Source organism: Nomascus leucogenys, chromosome 8 (assembly GCF_006542625.1).
Source record: "Nomascus leucogenys isolate Asia chromosome 8, Asia_NLE_v1, whole genome shotgun sequence".
Classification (NCBI taxonomy): domain Eukaryota; kingdom Metazoa; phylum Chordata; class Mammalia; order Primates; family Hylobatidae; genus Nomascus; species Nomascus leucogenys.
In genome coordinates, this window is record NC_044388.1 from 82,394,600 (window position 1) to 82,410,483 (window position 15,884).

The window sequence follows — 15,884 nt, forward strand, 5'->3', positions numbered from 1 at the left end:
GATCTAATGCCTGCAGCTGAAGGTGGACCTGGTTTGGCGGTGAATTATGATCCACAGCTTTGAAAGCATATAGGCTGTATGCTTTTTTTTTTTTTTTTTTTTTTTTTTTTTTTTTTTAAGACGGAGCCTCACACTGTCACCCAGGCTGGATCGCAGTGGCGCGATCTTGGCTCACTGCAACCTCCATCTCCTGGGGCTCAAGCGATCTTCCCATCTCAGCCTCCCGAGTAGCTGGGATTACAGAGGCGTACCACCATACACCATACACCAGAGGCATCTTCCTCAGTCTGCTTTTGTCCAGCCTTCCCGTGGAAAGCAGCCTTCTTCTTGATCTGGTGCTGCAGCAAATCACATGCTGGCCATCATGGGAACACATCCCATCCCTTCCCCAAACCACCCGCAGGACTGACCCTACCCCCCAATAACACCTTACACCAACCTGCCGTGTCTTTTACTGACCATTCCTGTCCGGGATAGTCACTGTAGCAGTCTACTTTGGTGGGCTTTTACCTCTCCTATCTGCTTTTTTTTAATTTACAAATTTTAAATTAAAAAAAATTTTAAATGAAAGGTTTGGACATTGAGTATTGTTACCCACTCACTTCTGGTGACTCTTCAAGACACTGACTTGAAGAGCCTTCCTTCTTCCCTACATACAGAGTCGGGGGGAGAGATGGGGAAAATGACAGAGGAAAACATGCTAAAAATGATTTTCAACGTAAAATAAGGGAGGGAAAAACGAATGTTTGAGGAAACCCAAAAAAAGCACCTCTCATTACAGTAATTAAACCGCAGCATTTAACCTATCAGAATGTGCTGCATATGTGAGAGACAAGCCAGGGAGCTCTGTGTTTGAAATTAGAGCTCTAATCCTCAGGGAAGAGAATAGTTAAATAATTTGTTTTTGAGGTGTGAGAGCAGAGCCGGCAAGGTGTGAGAGAGTGAGTGTGTGTGTGTGTGTGTGTGTGTGTGTGTGTGTGTGTGTGTGTATGCACCCGTGAGGGTGAGGGGCCGCGGTGCCTGTGTTTACCAAGAATACCCTGGAGGTCGATATTTATCAGCACCTGTGTGCTGTCAAGAAGCACACAGGCTGCTGTTGCCTGTTCATTAGGTTTTCAGAAGAGTCCAGGCCTCACCTGTGGCCGGGCGTTGCATCATAACAGCAGAACTTGCTTCATTCTGGCCCTCTGGGACACACAGGAATAGATTTGAGAGACAGGATGAGACATACAGAGAAAGACACAAGCATTAGGGGAGGAAGAAAGCCGAATGATCCTGGAGCATGTCCTTGGTGCAGGCACTGCTGGACAAAGCAGTCCATCTCGGTGGGCTGGCACTGCGGAGCCAGCGTGGACATTCCACTGTGCACGAGGCGAAAGGGACAGCCCAGAGGCCTGCCACTGAAACCCCCTTCTGCAGGCACCCTCTGCCAGTGCTCAGCGCTGTCAGCAGGGCTCCTTCTCTGCTGGGATGAGGGGTTGGGGTGACAGGGGTTCACAATGTCCTGCCTGCCCCTTCAGCAGCATAGCCTTTGTCTTTCTGGACTCCTGGCTGGAGCTGGTGATACTGTGAACATGCTGCCCCTCTGGAAGCTGCTCCATGTCTCCCTGTATCCCCGGAGCATGGCAGCTGTGATCAGAATTCCACAGGGTGGGGCTGATGAGGATCCATGCACATCCGTCCCTGTACCCCTCATTAGGGACTTGGGTTGGGGGGTGCCTATCTGCACGTGTTCTTTTTCCGCTCATGCTCTCTGTCGGTCTCTGTGCAGGGTTTCTATTACGCTAATAAGGAGCACTGGGGACGCTGGCAACAGTGGGATAATCATCCCCTCGGAGGGCCAGAGGCAGTCGGTGTGCGCTGACCTCATCCTGGGGGACTGCTGATGAAACTCTGGCTTGGCCTTACTGCCTGAGCACTGCGCCTGATGTGGAGGATTAGGGGACAGGGTTGCTGGGCTGTTTCTTCTACGGCTTCATTGTTAGCAGGCATGCTTGTCTTTGGGGCATTTCATCAAAACTTCTTTAGTTTTGCTTAAGAACTTTAAAGAGTTGATGAGCCTAATGGAAACTTTTCAGTAATAACTCAGTACAGGAACACACTTCACAAATACCAGCTAATTAATCCTCAGAGCACCCTGGGGACAGGGGAGAGTATGGTAATGGCACTGGTGATTTTTATCCCCATTTTATAGACTGAGAGACTGAGGCACCTGGAAGAATCTGTGACTTGGGCCAGAGGGAGGGCACAAATCTGGAAGCTGAGTTTAGAGTGCTTTGCCTTTTGGCCTGTCTTGGAACTGTTGAGTCTTACCTTAAAGTCATTTGAGTAAGTCATTAAGTAAAGCCAGTCACCCTAGATTTTGCCTCGTCTTTCATCTTTCTTTTTTTTTCTCCACTTGATACTAGGTCTTGGATGTAACTGGTATCCATCGATACGGATCTCTAGCATCAATTTTAGTAACTGCCTTGTGTTCTGCTGAAAATATATGCCATAATTTATTGTAACCAGTCCCCTTGATTATCTTCATTTTTCACCATTACAGCAACTCTTCTTTAAATATCCTTGGGAAATAGGTATTACTTTTGTGATTACCTTTGTGGGGTAAAAACCTCAGAGTTAGGCTGGGCGCAATGGCTCACGCCTATAATCCCAGCACTTTGGGAGGCCAAGGTGGGCGGATCACTTGAGGTCAGGAGTTTGAGACCAGCCTGGCCAACATGGTGAAACCTCGGCTCTACTAAAAATACAAAAATTAGCCAGCTGTGATGGTGGGCGCCTGTAATCCCAGCTGCTCAGGAGGCTGAGGCAGAAGAATTGCTTGAACTCGGGAGGTAGAGGTTGCAGTGACCCGAGATCACGCCACTGCACTCCAGCCTGGGCAACAGAGTGAGACTCTGTCTCAAAAACAAAAAAACAAAAAACCTCGGAGCTGCTAATCCTAGGCTAAAGAAAATGGACTTGTTTTCATTTTAATGTACATTGCTAACCTGTGCTTTAAAAAGGTGATTTCAGCCTACAGCCTCAACACCAGTTGGCCAGTGCCCCGAGCACAAGTCTCAAACTTCCACATTGTCAAGTTCACAGTTTCTTCCTTTGTCTAAGCATTGAAAACCCTTCCACCACTGCAAGGGCATAGAACTATTTGCCTACCTTTTTTTTTTTTTTTTTTTTTTAATGATTTTAGTTTTCTTTTATGGAATTTGTGTTGTTGTTAGTTGAGTAACAGGGAATATGACTTTATTTTTTCCTGTTGACCAACTGGATAGTCTCAGCACCATTTATAGAACGATTTATTTCTTTCCCCACTCATTTGACATGTCACCTTTTTCATCTACTAAATTCTTAAATATACTGATGTGTGGTCAGGGACATTCTATTCTCATTCATTGCTGTACTTGTCTGTTGTTACGCTAATACTGCAATGTTTTTATTGTTATAGATTTGTTACACATTTTATTTGTTAGTGTTCGTTGTACTCTTTTGTTATTGTTCTTTCTGCGAATATCCCTGGCTTTTCTGGCCCTTGTATACTTTTTTTTTTGAGACTGAGTTTCACTCTTCTTGCCCAGGCTGCAAGTGCAGTGGTACGATCTCATCTCACCGCAACCTCAGCCTCCCAGGTTCAACTGATTCTCCTGCCTCAGCCTCCCAAGTAGCTGGGATTACAGGCATGCTCCACCACGCCCAGCTAATTTTGTATTTTTAGTAGAGATGGGGTTTCTTCATGTTGGTCAGGCTGGTCTTGAACTCCTGACCTCAGGTGATCCGCCCGCCTCGGCTTCCCAAAGTGCTGCGATTATACATGTGAGCCACCGCGCCTGGCCCCCTTGTATACTTTTTAAGACATTTTAGAATCACTTTTATCATCTTCTTCTTGATCCCACCCCACCACTACCCACTGCGAATCAAAAAAGAAGATTCCTTTGAAATTTTGATGATAATTACATTCAACATAGAAATTACTTTGGAAGCTGGGCGTGGTGGCTCATGCCTGTAATCCCAGCACTCTGGGAGGCTGAGACAGGTGGATCATTTGAGGTCAGGAGTTCAAGACCAGCCTGACTAACATAGTGAAACCCCATCTCTCTACTAAAAATACAAAAATTAGCTGGGCATGGTGGTACACGCCTGTAATCCCAGCTACTCGGGAGCCTGAGGCAGGAGAATTGCTTGAGCCTGGGAGGGAGAGACTGTGGTGAGCTGAGACTGCACCACTGCACTCCAGTCTGGGTGACAGAATGAGACCCTGTCTCAAAAAAAAAAAAAAAAAAAAAAAAAGGAAAGAAATTACTTTGGAAAGAATTGGTGTCTTTGCAGTACACACTCTTTACATCCACGAATGTGGGGTATCCTTCAAGTAAAATATGTAATGCCCCTCATTGATGGTTTTGTAAAGTTCTTGCATAGTTCCTGCATATTTCCTTTAATTCTGAGTACCTGTATTTTTAATTTATTGTTCTTGCTTTAGGATATTTATTTCCATTATATTTTCTAATTGATCTTTGCCAATAGTTAGGAAAGCTATTGATTTCTGTGTTTTTAAAATTATTTTATTTTTAATAGTCCTAATTGTTTTTGTTGGTTCTCTTAGATTTTCTCAGTAGCATATCACATGAAAATAACATTTTCCTTTTCCAATATCGTATGACTTTATTATTATTATTTTGACTGGCCCTTCTAGAACAGCTTTAATTAAATATGAGTGCACAAGGAGGTACATTGGGAGGTACAGTCACCCCCTTTTCTTTAAAGCATTAATTTAGAGATGAAGGGCATAGGAATATAAGAGACAGAGCCATGATGATTCCTAGACTTTTCAAAGTCCTTGCTTTGCAGGACTTTTTCATCTATTTTATTTTCCGTTTTTCACCTATTTGGTCCAGTATTTACTCTTTGGCCAAAAATGGCTTGACATGCTGAAAACCACCTTATTTTAGAGAAGAAAATAAACATTATTTCTATTTTGTCAAGCAGAAAAGCTGAAAGACATTGGAAATAACTCCCAGTGCCTTGGCAAACAGATCAGTGAGTAGACCCCTGTGTGAGACAAAGCCACTGCCTGGACAGGACGGTGCGGGGGCTGGCGGTCCATTGCCACGGCTGCTGCAGCTCTCAACACCATGGCAGCCTCCCCTCACCACCACTCAACAGTGTACAGCCTGAGCGGAAAGGGCAAGTTTTTGGCCGAAAGAGTAAATGAAACATGGACGCTGTAGGACATCATCAGAAGTGATAATTTAGTCTACAGAATTAGAGACTTCTCTCAGAGGACAACTGACAGCAGCTTCTGTATCATCAGGCTGCTGCCCTCACCCTGCGACAGATTGTGGTAAAGGATGGAACAGGGGGTCATTTGATGATCTTAGGCCTGGGGAGCTGCGAGGCTGAGTTCTTGCGTTTTCAGTCTCGCCTCCCCTGGTCCACTCTGCGTTGCTGCCAGATGATAAGATTCCAGTTCTGCTTTCGGCGTGTGTCTTCCCTGCACTCCTTTGGGTAGTTTCTATTGCTCCTAGGATCAAGTCCTTTTGTCTGCTTATATTCTTTCTAATCTGATTTTTTTCCTCCATCTTTTTTTTTTTTTTTTTTTTTTTGGGACAGAGTTTCACTTTTGTTGCCCAGGCTGGAATGCAATGACACGATCTCGGCTCACTGCAATCTCTGCCTCCCGGGTTCAAGCGATTCTCCTGCCTTAGCCTCCTAAGTTGCTGGGATTACAGGCGCCTGCTACCATGCCTAGCTAATTTTGTATTTTTAGTAGAGGCGGGGTTTCTCTATGTTGGTCAGACTGGTCTTGAACTCCCAACATCAGGTGATCTGCCAGCCTGGGCCTCCCAAAGTGCTGGGATTACAGGCATGAGCCAACACACCTGGCCTTCCATCTTTTATATTTAACAGCTTCAAATTTCCAGAAAAGTGGAATAGTATATGAACACCCAATTACCTTTTCTTTCTTTCTTTTTTGGAGATGGGGTCTCACTCTATCACCCAGGCTGGAGTGCAGTGGTGTGATCTGGGACCACAGGTGTGTACCACCAGACCCAGCTAATTTTTTGTTTGTTTTTTGGTAGAGATGGGGTTTCGCCATGTTGCCCAGGCTGGTCTCGAACTTCTGACCTCAGGTGATCTGCCTGCCTCAACCTCCCAAAGTGTTGGGATTAGAGACATGAGCCACCACGCCCAGCCTCCCAGATACCTTTTATTCAGTTTCTTAGTTGTTAACATTTTGCCACCTTTTTTTTTTTTTTTTTTTTTTGAGACGGAGTCTTGCTCTGTTGCCCAGGTTGGAGTGCAGTGGTGCAATCTCAGCCCACTGCAACCCTGCCTCCCAGGTTCAAGCAATTCTCCTGCCTCAGCTCCCAAGTAGCTGGGATTACAGGTGCACACCACCACGCCCAGCCAATTTTTGTATTTTTAGTGGAGGCGGGGTTTCACCATATTGGCCAGGCTGGTCTTGAACTCCTGACCTTGTGATTCGCCTGCCTCAGCCTCCCAAAGTGCTGAGATTACAGGGGTAAGCCACTGTGCCTGGCCCATTTTGCCACTTTTACTTTGTCTCACTCTCTACACACACACATACACCCACACACACAAACCCTAATCTGACCACGTAAAAATAAATTGTAGATATCATGACACTTCACCTGTAATTACTTCAGCATATACCTCCTCAGATACGGCCATTCTTCCACACATAACCACACCATGATACCACATAGAAGAAAATTAACACTACTTCCATAAGATCGTCTGCTATATATCCCATATTTACATTTTCCCAGTTGCCCCCACATTTCTTTTGTATCTCAGATTCAGGGGACAGTCGGGGCTTGTGCTGTGCGTTTCACTGCCATGTCTCTTTATCTAGAACTGCCCTCTTGTCTGTTCTCATTTTACTTGTCATTAACTTTTTTTGAGGAGTTCCAATCAATTGTTTTATATAATATCACACATTCTGCATTTGTCTCATTGTTTCCTCTTGGTAAGATTAAGATTAAACATTTTTGGCAAAAACAGTTAGTAAGTAACGTTGTGTGCTTATGATTGCATCATAGTAAAAGGTGAGAACAGATTCCTCCAGTATTTGTGATGCTAATTTGATTGGTTAATGAGGTGACTACAGGAAGTCTCCATATTAAAGGTACATTTTCCCTTTTGTAATTAACAAGTAATCTGAGAAGTGCTTTTTTGAGATCATGTTATCTGGTTACTCAACAACCTTTCATTCAGTGGTTTTAGTATCCATTGGAGATTCTTGTTTCAGCTGACTGTTTCTCTGAAACTTTAACAGTTGTGATTATGTAACTGCATTATTACTCATTTATTATCTATTATTTTTCTATAAAGAGCTCTCTCATCTTTCCTCTTCTGTTTCTTTCTCTTCTCACTTTCATTTGAGTGTTATTATATACTCTTTAGTTCAGAGTGCTATAATCTATTATTGTCATTTTTCTTTCTTTTTATCCGAGACAAGGTCTCACTCTGTGGCTATCTTCCTGCCTCAGCCTCCTGAATAGCTAGGATTATAGGTGTGTGCCACTGCTGGCTAATTTAAGAATAATTTTTTATTTTATTTAATTTTTTAGAGACAAGGTCTTACTGTGTTGCCCAGGCTGGTCTTGAACTCCTGGACTTTAGCAATCCCTTCACCTCCCCTGCACACTGCCCCCTACTGCCCCAGTAGCCAGGATTACAGGCGTGAGCCATGAGGCCCAGCTCTTTTTCTTTTTCTCTCTTTTCTTGTCTTCTTTTCTCCACCCACCCCCAACACATGTGTAGGTATCAAAATCAAGAAGATAACTATAAAATTCTATTATCAGATGTACAGACTATATTCAAATTTAGTCAGTTGTCCTAATAATGCCCTTTATAGAAAAAGAAAAAGATTTTTTTCTAGTCCACCATCTAATCCATGATCGTGAGTTGCATGATTGTCCTATCTCTTTACCCCCCTTAATTTGGAACAATGTCCTGCAGTCTTCCTTTGTCTTTTATTACCTTGACATTTTTGTAGGATAGAGGCCAGTTTTGTACACTGTACTTAATTTGGATTTATCTGATGTTTCCTCATGACTAGATTTCATTTGTGCATTTTTGGTAAGAATACACAGGAGTGGTATTGTGTCTTTGCAGCATCATAAAAGGACATTGATTTTGATTTGTTCTGTGATTTCACTTTGATCTGTTTGTTGAAGTGGTATCTGCCAAGTTTCTCCACTGCAGTTATATTTTTTCCCTTTATAATTAATAAGTACCTTTTGAGGAGGTACTTCGATACTTTGACACTATGTGAGTAGCCTGTTTTTATGAGCTTCATGAACATTGCTAATGATTCCTCACTGAATCAATTATTATGAAGATTGCTGAATCCTCATATCAGTTATTATGAGGATTGCTGAATGGTGATTTTCTTTCTTTCTTTCTTTCTTTTCTTTCTCCTTCCTTCCTTCCTTCCTTCCTTCTTTCCTTTTTGGAGACAGAGTCTCCCTCTGTCACCCAGGCTGGAGTGCAATGGCATGATCTTGGCTCACTGCAGCCTCCATCTCCCGGGTTCAAGCAATTCTCCTGCCTCAGCCTCCTGAGTAGCTGGGATTACAGGTGCGTGCCACCACGCCTGGTTAATTTTTTTTTTTTTTTTTTTTTTTTTTTAGTAGAGGCGGGGTTTCACCATGTTGGTCAGGCTGGTCTCGAACTCCTGACCTTGTGATCCACTGACCTCAGCCTCCCAAAGTACTGGGATTACAGGTTTGAGCCACGGCGGCCGGCCGCTGAATGGTGATTTTCTAATCCTCTTACTACTGAAATGTATTCTTGCTGGTATAGAACTCTAGATTGGCAGTTATTTCCACACTTTAAAAATGTTATTTCAGGCCAGGCGTGGTTGCTCACACTTATAATCCCAGTACTTTGGGAGGCCAAGGCAGGCGGATCACCTGAGGTTGGGAGTTTGAGACCAGCCTGACCAACATGAAGAAACCCCATCTCTACTAAAAATACAAAATTAACCGGGCATGGTGGCACATGCCTGTCAGCTACTCGGGAGGCTGAGGCAGGAGAATCGCTTGAATCCGGGAGGTGGAGGTTGCGGTGAGCTGAGCGCCATTGCACTCCAGCCTGGGCAGCAAGAGCAAAACTCTGTCTCAAAAAAAAAAAAAAAGTTGGGCCAGGTGCGGTGGCTCACACCTGTAATCCCAGCATTTTGGGAGGCCGAGGCGGGCGAATCATGAGCTCAGGAGATTGAGACCATGGTGAAACACCGTCTCTACTAAAAATACAAAAAATTAGCTGGGTGCGGTGGCAGGAGCCTGTAGTCCCAGCTACTCGGGAAGCTGAGGCAGGAGAATGGCGTGAACCCGGGAGATGGTGCTTGCAGTGAGCTGACATCGCGCCACTGCACTCCAGTCTGGGCGACAGAGCAAGACTCTGTCTCAAAAAAAAAAAGTTATTTCGTTATTTTCTGGCTTCTCTTGTCATCTTTCAGTCTTGTTATTGCTCCTTTGAAGAAGATGAAACATGTTTTTATCTTTTGGCTGCTTTTAGATTTTTTTCTCAATCTTTGGTGTTTTTTTCAAAAGTAGTTTTCCTATGTGATGTTCCTGAGGTGGTTTTCTTTGTAGTTATCCTATGTAACACAGAATCTTTGAATATTCAGCCTGATTGCCTCGTTAGTTTTACAAAATTATTAATCATTATCTCTTTTAATATTGTTCTGTCTTGTTCTCATTCTCTTCTCTTTCTTGGACTCCAGTTGTAATTGTGTTAGACCTTCTTTCCATGTTCTTTATGTCTTTTGCTCTATTCTACATTGTCCATCCGCTTTTCTTTTTCTTTACTGATCTTTCAGTTTACTAATCCTTTCTTCTGCTGTATCCAGTTTGCTGTTAAACCCATCTGTTGAGCTCTTAATTTTAATTATTGCATTTTACAATTACCTTGTTTGCATTTTTTTTCTTTTTTGAGACAAAGATTTCACTGTCTTGCCCAGACTGGAGTGTGGTGGCACAATCAAGGCTCAAGCCATCCTCCTACCTTAGTCTCCCAAGTAACTGGGACTACAGGTGTGTGCAACCACACCTGGCCTGATTTTTCTTTTTCTTTTTCTTTTTTTCTTTTTTTTTTTTTGTAGAGACGGCCTTGCCATGTTGCCAAGGCTGGTCTCAAATTCCTGAGCTCAAGTGATGCCACCTGCCTTGGCCTCTCAAAGTCGTGAGATTATAGGCATGGGCCACTATGCCTGACGTGATGCCTTTTAAGTTTAGTTTTCTAGTAAACTTCTCTGTTTTGTCACCTGTTTCGTTGAATATATTAATTAGTTCTTTTAAAGTCTTTGATAAATTTTAACACTGGGCTATCAATGAGTTTGGGTTTTTTAAATTCATTTTTCCCCCCTTGGTCCTATTTTTTGTATATCTTTTTTTTTTTTTTTTTTTGAGACAGAGTCTTACTCTGTCACCCAGGCTGGAGTGCAGTGGCACGATCTCAGCTCACTGCAACCTCTGCCTCCCAGGTTCAAGTGATTCTTCTGCCTCAGCCTCCCAAGTAGTTGGGACTACAGGCATGCACCACCACACCCGACTAATTTTTGTATTTTTAGTAGAGACAAGGTTTCACCACATTGACCAGGCTGGTCTCAAACTCCTGACCTTGTGATCTGCCCGCCTTGGCCTCCCAAAGTGCTGGGATTACAGGCGTGAGCCACTGCACCCAGTCTTTTTTGTATATCTTAAAGTATTTTATTGCATGACAGTGAATAATTGAGAAGCTCTGAAAGATACTATTTTCCTCTGAAGTTTACTTTATGCTTTTGTAAAGTGGGACTTATGACCTTGATCTAATCAGGATTTGACCTGAGTCAGGTTGCAGGGTTTTAGAAAATAAGTCTGTCTTCCCCTGGTCAATCCATGTTCCTAGGGTATAGCCCTCTATGGGTCCCAGCAAAGAACCTGAAGTTCTTCATGGCTCCTTTTCCTTGGTGAACCCTAATTTTTGTTTACTGCTATTGAACTTTTACAAGCAATTTCATCCCAGTTAGACACAGAAAGCCTCTCAGTGCTGTTTTGATTCGAATTTCTCTTTTGAACTTAAGAGCCATTTTTATTTCCATATCTACAAGTTGACTATTCATGTATTTTACCCTTTCTTAGGATTAGGAAATTAATGTTTTAAAATGGATTTGTAATTTCATATTCTCAACTTTGGATCTTAAGCTCTAGCCTTACTCAATTTAAAAATTGTAACTGAGTGCAGTGGCTTGAGCCTGTAATCCCAGCTACTTGGGAGGCTGAGGCAGGAGGATCGCTTGAGGCTAGGAGTTTGAGACCAGCCTGGGCAACCTCATTGCTACAAAAAAAACCCAAAAATTAGATGGGTGTGGTAGCACATGCCTGTAGTCCCAGCTACTCGGGAGACTGAGGTGGGAAGATCTCTTAAGCCCAGGAGTTCTGCTTTGTGAACTCCATTTGTTTATTTATTTACATGTCTGTCTATTTACTTATATCTCTCTAGTCCATCTCAAGATGGACAAAAGCTCTGCCTCAGCATCTTATAGGGTATCTGCTTACCTTTCTGCAGTTCCCTTCTCACTGAGATCTTGGACTCTCAAGTCTTGGTTGCCTTGGCAGCTCCCCAGTACTTTCAATCAGTTTGTTTTTCAGTTGTTCTCAGCAGTATTGTTGAACTTTTACAAGCTATTTCGTCTTGGTTAGATGCAGAAAGCCTTTCAATGCTGTTTTGATTTGAATTTCTCTTTTGAACTTAAGAGCCATTTTTTCATATCTACAAATTGACTATTCATGTATTTTACCTTTTCTTGGGATTAGGAGATTAATGTTTTAAAATTGATTTATAATTTTATATGCTAAGGAAATTAGCCCCATGTCTTGGATTTGTGTTACAAATATATGCTATTAGTTTGAAATTTGTCTTGACTTTGTTTATGATGCTTTTGTCCAGGCAGAATTTTTTTATTTATCTGTCATTTCTTTTATGACTTCTTTTTTTTTTTTTTTTGACCTGGAATTTCACTCTTGTTGCCCAGGTTGGAGGTTGGAGTGCAATGGCACGATCTTGACTCACCACAACCTCCGCCTCCTGGGTTCAAGGGATTCTCCTACCTCAGCCTCCCGAGTAGCTGGGATTACAGGCATGTGCCATCATGCCTGGCTAATTTTTTTTGTTTTTTGTTTTTGTTGTTTTTTTAGTAGAGACGGGGTTTCTCCGTGTTGGTCAGGCTGATCTCAAACTCCCGACCTCAGGTGATCTGCCAGCCTCAGCCTCCCAAAGTGCTGGGATTACAGGTGTGAGCCACCGTTCCTGGCCATCAGTATTATTTTTTAAACCTCAAGTTGTTTTTTTTTTGGTAAGTAATCAGGAATTTTCAGTGTATAGAGTATAAGGATTCAAGTTCAGTTTTTTCCAGCTAATAAAATAATCTAGCATCCATTATTGCAAGGGTTGACACACTTTTTCTGTAAAGAGCCAGATAGTAAATACTTTAAGGCTTTGCAATTTGTATGGTCTCTGAACACTACTCATCGCCACTGTGGTAGCACAAAAGCAGCCGTTGACAATGTATAAACTAATGAGAAATAAAACTTTATTTATGGACACTGAAATTTGAGTTTCATGTAATTTTCATGTATTATTAAATTCTTAGTTTTCCTCCTAACTTTAAAAAAATGTAAAAACCATTCTTAGCTTGCAGGCCATCCAAAAATAGACAATGGGCTAAATTTGTCTCCCTGGCTGTAGTTTCCCATCTCTGCAGTTTTTCTCCATTGATTTGCAATGAATCTTTATCCTATGTTAACTTCCTGTATGTATCTGGATGTACTCTGTTCACTTGAAATGTTTCTTTGTGTCCAATGTCACACTATCTTACATGTTTTATTATCTGTTAAAATTAATTTTGCCTCAGCATTTTTTCAATTATTTGGAATTTTCTTGGCTATTCTTATTTCTAGATAATTTTCAAAATTAGCTTGCCGAGTAAAAAATGAAAAATAAAGATTTTTTTTTAGACAATCTTGCTGTGTCACCCAGATTGGAGGGCAGTGGCGTGATCTCGGCTCACTGCAACCTCCACCTCAGGAGACTGAAGTGATTCTCCTGCCTCAGCCTCCCAAGTGGCTGGGATTACAGGCATGCACCACCACGCCTGGCTAATTTTTGTATTTTTAGTAGAGAAGGGGTTCCGCCATGTTGACCAGGCTGGTCTTGAATTCCTGACGTCAAGTGATCCGCCTGCCTCATTCTCTCAAAGTGCTGGGATTACAGGTGTGAGCCACTGCCCCTGGCCTAATTTTCTTATTTTTTGTAGAGACGGGGTCTCACTATGTTGCCCATGCTGGTCGCAAACTCCTGGGCTCAAGTGATACCCCTGCCTCAGCCTCACAAAGTATGGGATTACAGGCATGAACCACTGCACCCAGCCATGTATCTTTTTTGTTACTACTTTGAATGGGATGTATTCTTTCATTATGTCTTTCAGCCAGTTCTTTAATTTGAAAGCAATTTTTGCATACTGATTTTGAATGTTGACACCTAGCTAGATACTTATGTTGTTTATGGTATGTTAATTCATGTCAGTTTTTCCAGGTGCTATATGTAAATAACACTCTCCCCTCTTCTTTTCTGTTGCTTGTATCTATTACTACTTTTCTTGTCCAGTTGCATCAGCAAATACCTCCAGAACAGTGATAAATAAAACTGATGATTGTGAATGTATGACCCGTTTCTGGTTTTAAATAATATGCTTTTATATCTTTTTAATAAAAGATGATGTCAGTTTTGGAGAGTGACACTAACACATATACACAAGTAGATACTCTTCCCCCCTCCCCCACTCCCACCAACAGATAATCATATTCAGGAAGTATTCTTGTATTCTTATTGTATTAGAGTTTTTACTAAGAATGGATATCGAATTATATCTAATGTCCTTTATCACTTACAGAAATAATCATATAATTATTGTCTTTTGATCTAATAATATGATAAGGTATATTAATAGATAACAGTGAATCATAATTATATTATTAGCATGAATTCCAGCCAGTTGTAATGTAGTATTTTTTAAATGTGCTAGATTCTATGTGCCATTGTTTTATCCAGCAGTTAGCAGAATAGCCATAAGTATGTGTTCATGCCCTCAGAGATGATGAATTTGTTCATGCCTTTGTGTTCATGTTCATGCCTTTATGTTCATGCCCTCAGACATCATGAATTTGAGGACATTTGGAAAAATTAAGGTAGAGTGTTTTTTGTTTTGTTTTGTTTTGTTTTTGAGACAGAGTCTCACTCTGTTGCCCTGGCTGGAGTGCAGTGGCATGATCTCGGCTCACTGCAACCTCCGCCTCCCGGGTTCAAGTGACTCTCATACCTCAGCCTCCCAAGTAGCTGGGATTACAGGTGTGCATCACCACAACTTGCTAATTTTTGTGTTTTTTGTAGAGACGGGGTTTCACCACATTGGCCAGGCTGCTCTTGAACTCCTGACCTCAAATGATCTGCCCACCTTGGCCTCCCAAAGTTCTGGGATTTACAGGCATGAGCCACTGTGCCTGGCTTTGAAGTAGAGATTGATGGAGATCTAGTTTATTTTAGTAGTATCGGATGCATTAAATACTAAACAGTGCTAATATTATAAATATCAAATTCTAAGCATTATAGTACTAAAGCAATATTCATACTGTAGTAAAATCATGAATACTAATTATAATGAATGTGAAAAGTATGTAACTATGTTTTACAACTGAGCCATAAAGTATGTGATAGTTGTGCTTTCTCTTTTGTAAAATGTTTTTTTTCATAGAGTTAATGGACTCTATTTGGGGATGGGGGCAGATTGCTTAGCTGTGTACTTATCACTGATTAATCCTCACTCAGCTCAAGCTGTAAAATTCCCCTCAGCACCATCAAAGACATCAGGCAACTTACTGTTTTCTTGGTGCCGTTTCTGGAGCCTTCTGCCTGCCCTCCCACTGCAGTCTGGACTGCGCTCTCTAGACCTGTTCCCCAGTTGTCAGCCTTTCCTGACGACTCTGGGAAGACCCTTTTCTCTATCTTGTGGTTGAGTTCCTGTCTTCCAGGTTCCATGTGGTCTTTCTTGGATTGCTTCTTTGGGTTGGTAGAACAGATCCTCCAGTAGCTTCCTGAGAAGGTGTGCATGGGAGGTAAGCTTTTTTAGATCCAGTATCTGAAAACATCTTTAGTGTGCCTTCATGATTTCATCTTTAGGTTGGCTGGGTTTAGAATTCTAGATTGGAAATGATTTTTTATTAGAATTTTGAGGACATAGTCCATTGTTTTCTACCTTCCTGTGTTGCTGCTGAAAAGTCTGAGGTCATTCTGATTCCTGATCCTTTCTATACAAGCTGTTTATTTCCCTCTGAAAGCTTTACCACTTGTCTTTATTCTACATATTCTGAAATTTCACAGCAATGTACATGAGAGGGTCTTTTAGTGTGAAATGTTCTTGTATTATTTCTTTAATAATTTCCTCTCTTTTGTGTTGTATATTGTTTTGTTAGAACCCCGATAGTTGGATGGTAGATGTCCTGGCTTGACCCTCAAGTATTTAAGAAAATATATTTTCTTTTCTATCTTTTATCTTTTTTGCCCTACTTTATGTGTAATTTCTCCTAATATTTTATCTTCTAATAATTTTTTCTTCCAATATTTTTTCTGGGTATCGAATAATTTTCTGCTCTCAGGTGTTTATGAGAATTCTTTCTTTTCTCTGGGTGTTCCCTTTTTTTTCCCACATTCTGTTCTTGTTTCATTGATGCAATATTACTTTTTTTCCTCTGATAATTAATTTCTGTTTCTTCCAAGCTTTTTTTGTTTGTTTTTGGATGGCTGTTTTTCATTTTCTTTTTTGAGAT